The sequence below is a fragment of the Panthera uncia genome, chromosome C2 (assembly GCF_023721935.1).
Source record: "Panthera uncia isolate 11264 chromosome C2, Puncia_PCG_1.0, whole genome shotgun sequence".
NCBI lineage: Eukaryota > Metazoa > Chordata > Mammalia > Carnivora > Felidae > Panthera > Panthera uncia.
The window spans coordinates 84270468-84278632 of record NC_064810.1 but is presented as its reverse complement, the minus strand read 5'-3'; the positions used below and the strand labels follow the sequence as shown (position 1 = coordinate 84278632).

At 37.5% G+C, this 8165-nt stretch overlaps 1 pseudogene; it reads left to right on the top strand.

Moving 5' to 3' along the window:
• Nucleotides 1–846: 846 nt before the first annotated feature.
• Nucleotides 847–1480, top strand: LOC125921592 (ferritin light chain-like; annotated as a pseudogene).
• Nucleotides 1481–8165: the final 6685 nt, after the last annotated feature.

Below are 8165 nucleotides of genomic sequence, written 5' to 3'. Positions count from 1 at the left end.
GGTTAATACTCCCCAAATTAATCTTTATATAAAATGCAATCCCAGTAAAAAGATTAACAGATATGTTTTGAACTAAATAAGCTGCAATTCACTGGAAAAGTAAAAAAGAATTGACAGGATTTTGTTTGAAAAACAAGAGCAAGAAGACTGTCCCTACAAGATATTTAGTATTAAAAAAAGATATTTAGTATAAAAATAACAACAGTATTGCACTTGCATATGAATATACAAACAGCTCAATAGAACAGGAAAGGCCAAAAAAAAGAATAGAAAAGGAAGTCCAGAAAACGGACCAAAAAGCATAAAGTAAATTGTGATTAAAAGCAGCATTTTAAACCAGTTAAATAAGTAGATTTAAAATGAGCAAGTGGATGGCAGGGCAGTCCTGCAGATTGTTCATCTCTTGCTGTTCTCATAGAACAGACCCAGAGACACCCCATCTTCCGGCTTCCAACCACCCTCCAACCTGTCACAACCCACAGAACCATCTCAGCCATCCTCTGCCTCTGGGACCAGCCAACACCGTTTTCTGACTTTAGCTCTTTATTTAAAAAATTTTTTTTAATGTTTTTTTATTTATTTTTGGGACAGAGAGAGACAGAGCATGAACGGGGGAGGGGCAGAGAGAGAGGGAGACACAGAATCCGAAACAGGCTCCAGGCTCCGAGCCATCAGCCCAGAGCCTGACGCGGGGCTCGAACTCGCGGGGCTCGAACTCACGGACCGCGAGATCGTGACCTGGCTGAAGTCGGACGCTTAACCGACTGCGCCACCCAGGCGCCCCTAGCTCTTTATTTAAACCTATCAACCGTGAACTCCTAGATTTGTGAGAATTATTCCACCCGGATGGAAGCCACTGCCAAGTGCTTCGTCCAGAGGCATCTGCGGGCCTCTTACACCTACCTCTCTCTGGCTTCTATTTCCACCCACCGCGTGGCTCTGAAGGCGTGGGCCACTTCTGTTAAGGCTACCCAGAGTCCACTGAAGATGCAAAACCAGAGCAGCGGCCGCGCTCCCTTGCAGTCAGAAGCCGACTCAAAGTAAGTGGGATAAAACCCCGGATGCCACGGAAACCGCCTCCAACCTGGAGAAGAACCAGAGCCAGGCCCTTTTATATCTGCGCGCCCTGGGCGCTGCCTGCGCAGACTCACTGACTGCCCGGAAAACCACTTCCTGGATGAGCAGGTGAAACTCGCGAAGAAGAGGGGCGACCACCTGAGTAAGTAACTGCTTCAGGCTGGCTGGCCCTGAGGCTGGGCTGGGCTGGGCTGGGCTGGATGAATATCTCGGGAAGGCTCACCCTCAAGCAAGACTGGAAGCCCCCAGAGCCCAGCCGCCTTTGAGGGGCCCCTCTGGCATCCCCCTGGCGTCAGGGCTTCTGCCTTCACCTCTCCCTGAAGCCACTGGGCAGCCTTCTAACCCCTCACCCAAGCCCTGGACCAAATGGACAAGAAAGCTTGTTGCAGAATTAATTAATTAATACGACCAAGCGTGTCACTTGAGCACCTATGAAGTGAGGGAGGGAGGAACTAGCAGCAGTTGGGGAAGGAAGGAAGTTTTAGTTCATTCCTCACATCTTCAAAATGGACTCCAGAGAATCCAAGATTTAAATGTAGAAATGTAAGCCATAAAGAACTGTAAGAAACCATAGGAAATATTTTTCCATAATTGCACGGTAAGGAAGAGTTTTTGGAGGTGGGGGTAGGGGGATGGGCTTTTACATTTTAGAAGCCGTCTAAGAAAAATCAATGATTTTGACTCTGTGAAAATTTTTAAATTTCTTTGTGGGAAAAAAGAGCACAAGAAAAAAAAAATAAAATGACAAACAGGAAATAATTATTTGTAACTCATATCAATGGAAAGGGATAAATTCCAAAACATATATTTAGGTTTTATAAATTAGCAAGAAAAGCAACAAAAACACAATAGAAAAATGTAAAAGATATCAATAGTTTATAAAAAAATAAATACAAATGTCTCTTAAATAGGGGCACCTGGGTGGCTCAGTCAGTTAAGCATCCAACTTTGATTCAGGTCATGGTCTCAAGGTTTGTGGGTTTGAGCCCCCCATCGGGCTCTGTGCTGATAGCTCGGAGCCTGGAGTCTGCTTCAGATTCTGCGTCTCCTTCTGTCTCTGTCCCTCCCCTGCTTGCACTCTGTCTCTCTCTTTCAAAAATAAACATAAAATTTTTAGAAAAACGTTTAAAAAAAAAAAACAAATGTGTCTTAAATACATAAAAATTCTCATCAGCTCATTATGAGAGAAATGCAAATTGAAACTATGTTGTCATACTATATTTCACCTATTTGTTTGGCAATGGTTAAAAAATTAACACACTGTTGAAAACGCTTTGAGAAAAAGTCACTCTCAGACATTGCTGGAGGAATACAATATGGTACAGTCACTATGGAGGACAATTTAACATTACTGCCAAAACTACTATTGCATATCTTCTTTGATTCTAGGAATACATCCTAGAAATACAGTCCTAGATATGTAAAATGACATCTATGGAAGGTTGTTATTGCACCATTTTTTGTAATAGCAAATTATTGGAAACAACCCAAACATGTGGAATTCTGGTAGAAAAAGACTACCCACAGAGTGGATAGGCAAACCAGCTGAGTGTGTTAGAGCAGGACACTAGAGAAAAAACTTTTTTCAAAAAAATGAGAATGATCAACAGTTTCAAATACTGATGAGAAGTCAAGTAAGATGAGAATAGAAAATAGACAATTTATAGATACTGGGAAGATACATATATTTGATCATCTTTAAAAATAATATGGTAAGGACAAAATGGAATGATGAGATCAAAAATCTTTATTGGAATGGGTTAAAAAGAGAATGGGAGATGAAGTAGAAGCAAGGGGAATAGGTTGTAGCTGGAAAGTTTTGGTGTTCTCAAAAGATGGATGCTAGCATAGGAATGGAATAATCCTGTAGAGGAATAATAATTTACACTACCCTCATAGCTGCTTGGGAGAAGGAAAAAGAAAGAAGGAAAAAAGGGGGGAGGGAGACAAATGAGATTATGACAGTACTCCATTTAAACTGGAACCATGAATAGCCCCCAAAGAAGGCTGATTAATGTTAAGATCTTTCCATTATTATTGAACTTAGATTAGTTGGACATTTTTCCAGTGGTCTCTCATAATCGAAGGTTATGTTAGTGATGAATATAACTAGAATCTTGTATATGTCTGATTAGTAAGTACCGTAGAAATTCTTGCCACATAAATAAACTTTATTGTCATTCAGCTCATCTGTGGTCCTTCCTCAGGGTTTCCACGGCCTCTGATTCGAAGGCCCTTCACTAGACCGGCAGAGCCTTATCTGCCACTGTTGTTATTAGCAATAAATATAAATGATGCTTTTTTTTAGTGTTTATATTTGTCCTGATCTCTCCTGATTTTGTAACTTCCTTTTTCCATTGCTGTTGTTGTTCTACTATTTGCTCCACCTAGAGTGATTATGTAGATATTCCGTTCTCATCTAACTCGTCATATATTTAACTGCTGAGAATAAGGATATTATAGCTTCAATGCCGGTGGCACACCTGCACTTCGGAAATTTATTGCGGTTTATTCAAACATGGCATCTAATGATAGGTATGGTTTAAGTGATGCTGATAACAGTAATAGCAAATTCAAATTTTATAACTCTGTAACAGTTTAAATGTTCCTCTTTTCTGTAGACTGCTCTATTTGCCTGAATTTTAATGGCATTACAATAATATTCCATATTAAATTACTTTGAGAACAAGAAACTCAAATAAATTTTAAAAGATAATACTGTTTCTTCATTATTATGGGCTTTTTTCATAGCTCATTTATGGAATGTTAACTCAACATAAGAGCTACATCATTTTCTGCCCTAGGAAGCCTTATAACCTAATGGGGTAGACAGACAATGAAACAATTACTATAAAGTGAGAGAGAAGCTCTCTTAGCAAAGTTCTGGATGCAATGAGAGCACATCATAGAGTCATCAGAGAAAGCCCGTGCAACAGGTCTTTTGTATACTAATGTCGAGGTCTCACATGATGTCCTCATCAGTGGAGTTACGGGTGGTCTTGCTGAAAGCCAGATACAGAGAACAAAACTAGATAAATCCTCAAGGCTTTATCATTGTATTGCCATTTGCATCTGAATACACTCAACCAAAACTATCCCTACTTGGATGTAGAGAGGTGACAGGTCACGGATCTAGTTTATTTATCCTTTATACCTGAGTATGAATGTATTTATTAGATCCTGTCCAGAAAGCACATTTTAATAAGAAGTTAAAAATAGCATCTTCAGGCCCAGGAACCCTGAAAGATACTGGCAAGTAAGAGAAAAGGGGACAAAAAGAGGAAGGCAGAAGCTACTGTAAGCAGATACTACTTATTCACCATTTGTGCTCACAGCAGCTCTGGGAAATGTCCCTCGCTGTTCCCTGTTTCCAATTGAATCTGGATTCTCTCCATTGCTTGGTTAACATGTTTCCTTTGCTTCACTTTTACTCTAGATGGCAGCAGCAGAACAAAATAGAAGAGAAAATTCTAGTTTCAGTGAAATTATTCACCTGCATCTACTGAGTAAAAAAGCCTCACAGTGTTATTTGAATTAAATCATGCCCTTTAAAATTTTTCTTCCAGTATAGGAGTACATCAACAATGTTTCAATAATTAAAAGTCAAGGTACAGATGTTGTCACAATTGTTCAACTTGTTAGGCCACTCATAATATAATATTTATAAATAATTTTTATTATAATAATAATACCTCTGGGTGAAGACACTGCTTATATTCACAAGTTTACATTTAGAAGCTGAGATGTCAAGGTTGAATATAAAATATACTTTTAAAATTGGTGGAATTTCATCCAATAAAGGGCCAGATAATCAAATTGACAATAGAAATTCTCTGGCTGAGGGATGCCTGGGTGGCTCAGTTGGTTGAGCATTGACTTCAACTCAGGTCATGATCTCGTGTTTGATGAGTTCGAGCCCTGCATCAGGCTGTGTGCTGACAGCTCAGAGCCTGGAGCCTTCTTTGGATTCTGTGTCCCCCTCTCTGTCTTCCCCTCCCCCACTCATGTTCTGTCTCTCTGTCTCAAAAATAAAATAAACATTAAGAAAATTAAAAAATTCTCTGGCTGAATATATCAGAGAAATAAAATGGTATGATTTCTTTAATAAATTTATGTTTTTAAAGTTGTTTCAAATAAACATGCACACATGAAACTGGCTTTTATATACAGTATATATTTATATATACATATATAAATATATATTTACATATACAATATATATATTAAAATTGCAAATAGTTTATAAATAATTGAAAATAAATGATTTTATTTTAAAATAAAATTTCCCCTCATCACTATTTAAACTGAGAGGATTTATGACCCCAGAACATGATTTGTAGATGAGATTGCAGAAACATTATAAAAATGAAGAGACACAAAGAGGATCCAGGAGACTAAAAGAAGGATGAAAGTTGTAATAATTTTCAAAAAGAGGCTTCTAAAACACATAGTCTACTGAGGTTGACATTGTATTCTCACACAATTCTAGTCTGGATTGAACAGAGAATTCCTAAAAGGTTAGGAAACACAGTAGTCCAGGTTTTATGCCTCATGGGTCGAGAGGATGCAACTCACATCTCTATATTCATAGGTGTTTGTATTGATTAAGAAAATTTTCCTGCAGAGGTATTGAAATATATTGGAGAAGGGTCATTTTTTATATAGAAGTGCCATTTGGACTAGCAGTGGCCCTGTTATCATGAGTCAGAAGGGCTTCATTAAATTAAAGCCCTACGAAACTCTTTTTGTACTAGAATTATTGGCTTGATAAACCAGAATTAATTATTCAGAATCTTTAGATTACCACTGTTCAATCATTTTGTAACTAGGTTGATAGAGAAGCGGCATAGAATTGTGCCAAGGACCCAGGCTTCAGAGTGAAAGTTTTAGTTGGATTTTATAGCTCTGCCATTTATTTATAAGTCCTGCTGGTGTTGGGTGAATTGGAAAGTAGTCTGGCACCATGTAATTGGAATCTTTATATGTAGATCCTTTTGATCTAATGATTGCATCTAAAAAATCTTACATGAGGGAAAAAACTCATGAAGGTAGATAAAGCTAATGCATAAAGAAGTTCATCATCATGTGATTTACAATAGTGAAAAAAACAGGAAATGATGTGCAAGAAAGGAATGGTTAAGAAAATTACAACATATACTAAGATTCAGTAATCAAATAAATATCAAGTTTTTACTAATGTGCCATCTATCTTGCTAGGCACTGGAGATTCAGCAGTGAACATGAAAGATACAGAACCTGACTTTCCAATAATAACAATTTAAGGTCAAGTTTTAAAAAGGTAAGAAGAAAGTCCTTATAATACTATAATACTTAATAATGCTATAAAACCTTTATTATACTGTTACATAATTTATATATGTAGGGGCACCTAGGTGGCTCATTCAGTTCAGTGTCTGACTCTTGATCTCAGCTCAGGTCTTCAGCTCAGGGTCACATGCAGCGTGGAACCTACTTTAAAAAAATTATATATGTATAAATACAGAAAAAATATTGGAAGAAAATACATCAAAATGTTAATAGTTGTTATTTCCAAGTCACGGTAATACAATTATTTTTCAACAACTTTCTACATTTTCTACAATGAGTATGTTTAAATTTTTTTTTTCAATCATGCAAAAGAATTTTGTACCAAAGGTTAACCATGATAAAAAGAGAATTATATCTAATGACACTCAAAAGCCAGATCCACTTCATGGTAAGAAAAATCTCTAAGCATATAAGGACAAATTACACCGTCTTTATATGATTTCCATCACAGTGTTTTTTGTAAAATCTGCTTCTTCCTCAGCATTGGGAAGATCTGTTCTTCTGCAGAGGGATGTTGAATGTTGGCAGGACATTCCACCCAGGTGACACAAGGGGGTGCCCAGGTCCTGCTTCCAAATGCTTCCCTTTGTCTTCCAGGAAAGAAAAAAAAAAAAATTGAAACCTGACATTTGAATTGATGACCACTTAAAATGCTTTAATAGACTTATGTGTACAGTCTAACCTGAAAGATCTTTGAAGGCATGATCCTCTGTGCAAATCACCTCCACTTTCCTGCATTTACTTTATAAGAAAAAATATTGCAGGAGAAAAGAGGCCTTTTAAAGCACAATTAAGAAGAATGGAGAAAGACTAAACAGCCAAGAATAAAGACTTGTTAAACAAATTATGGTACATCATAAATAAATCAGGAAATAACCATTAAAAATGATATTGATGTGTAAGGACATTAAAAAGCAATTTTTTAAAAAGCAATTTATACAAGAATATGTAAAATATGATCCAATTTTTATTTTAATATATCATATGCATAATTAGACAAATCTAGAAAGATATATGCCAAAATATTAATAGTCATTATCCTTAAGAAGTGACAGGGTTTTTTACTGCATTCTCTCTGCTTGTCTACATTTTATAATTTTTGTCTATGATAAAAAAGATTTTTTTTAAACAACAAGAATAAATGAGTTATTCCCAAATAAAAATAAATAGTGGTTCTTAAAACCTTTGCTAACTAAATATATATGTAAATCACTGCAAATTTCCCAAAGATGTGGTGATAATACTGCTGTATTTTCTGAAGACAGATCCACTTCATAACTGTTGTTCTGGTGTAACTATTAATAGTGCCCTTTCAGTCTCAAAAGTTTGAATAAGTCACCCAACAGGTGTATTTTTAATTTTTGTCCAGGAAGTTAGCAAACCTTGCATCTTCTGCCCTATGTCAGCAGGCTGTTTCTAATCCAAAGGTCCTTAATTCTTTGTTCTACCAATGTGCTCAAATGCAAGGCTGGCCCATAAATTCTGAGATTCTCTGGGATACATTAGGATCAGTGTGGGGCCAGGGTACATTCCAAGACCTATTTGGATCACAATCAAGACAGAAAGTCTTTTTGGGGCGCCTGGGTGGCGCAGTCGGTTAAGCGTCCGACTTCAGCCAGGTCACGATCTCGCGGTCCGTGAGTTCGAGCCCCGCATCGGGCTCTGGGCTGATGGCTCGGAGCCTGGAGCCTGTTTCCAATTCTGTGTCTCCCTCTCTCTCTGCCCCTCCCCCGTTCATGCTCTGTCTCTCTCTGTCCCAA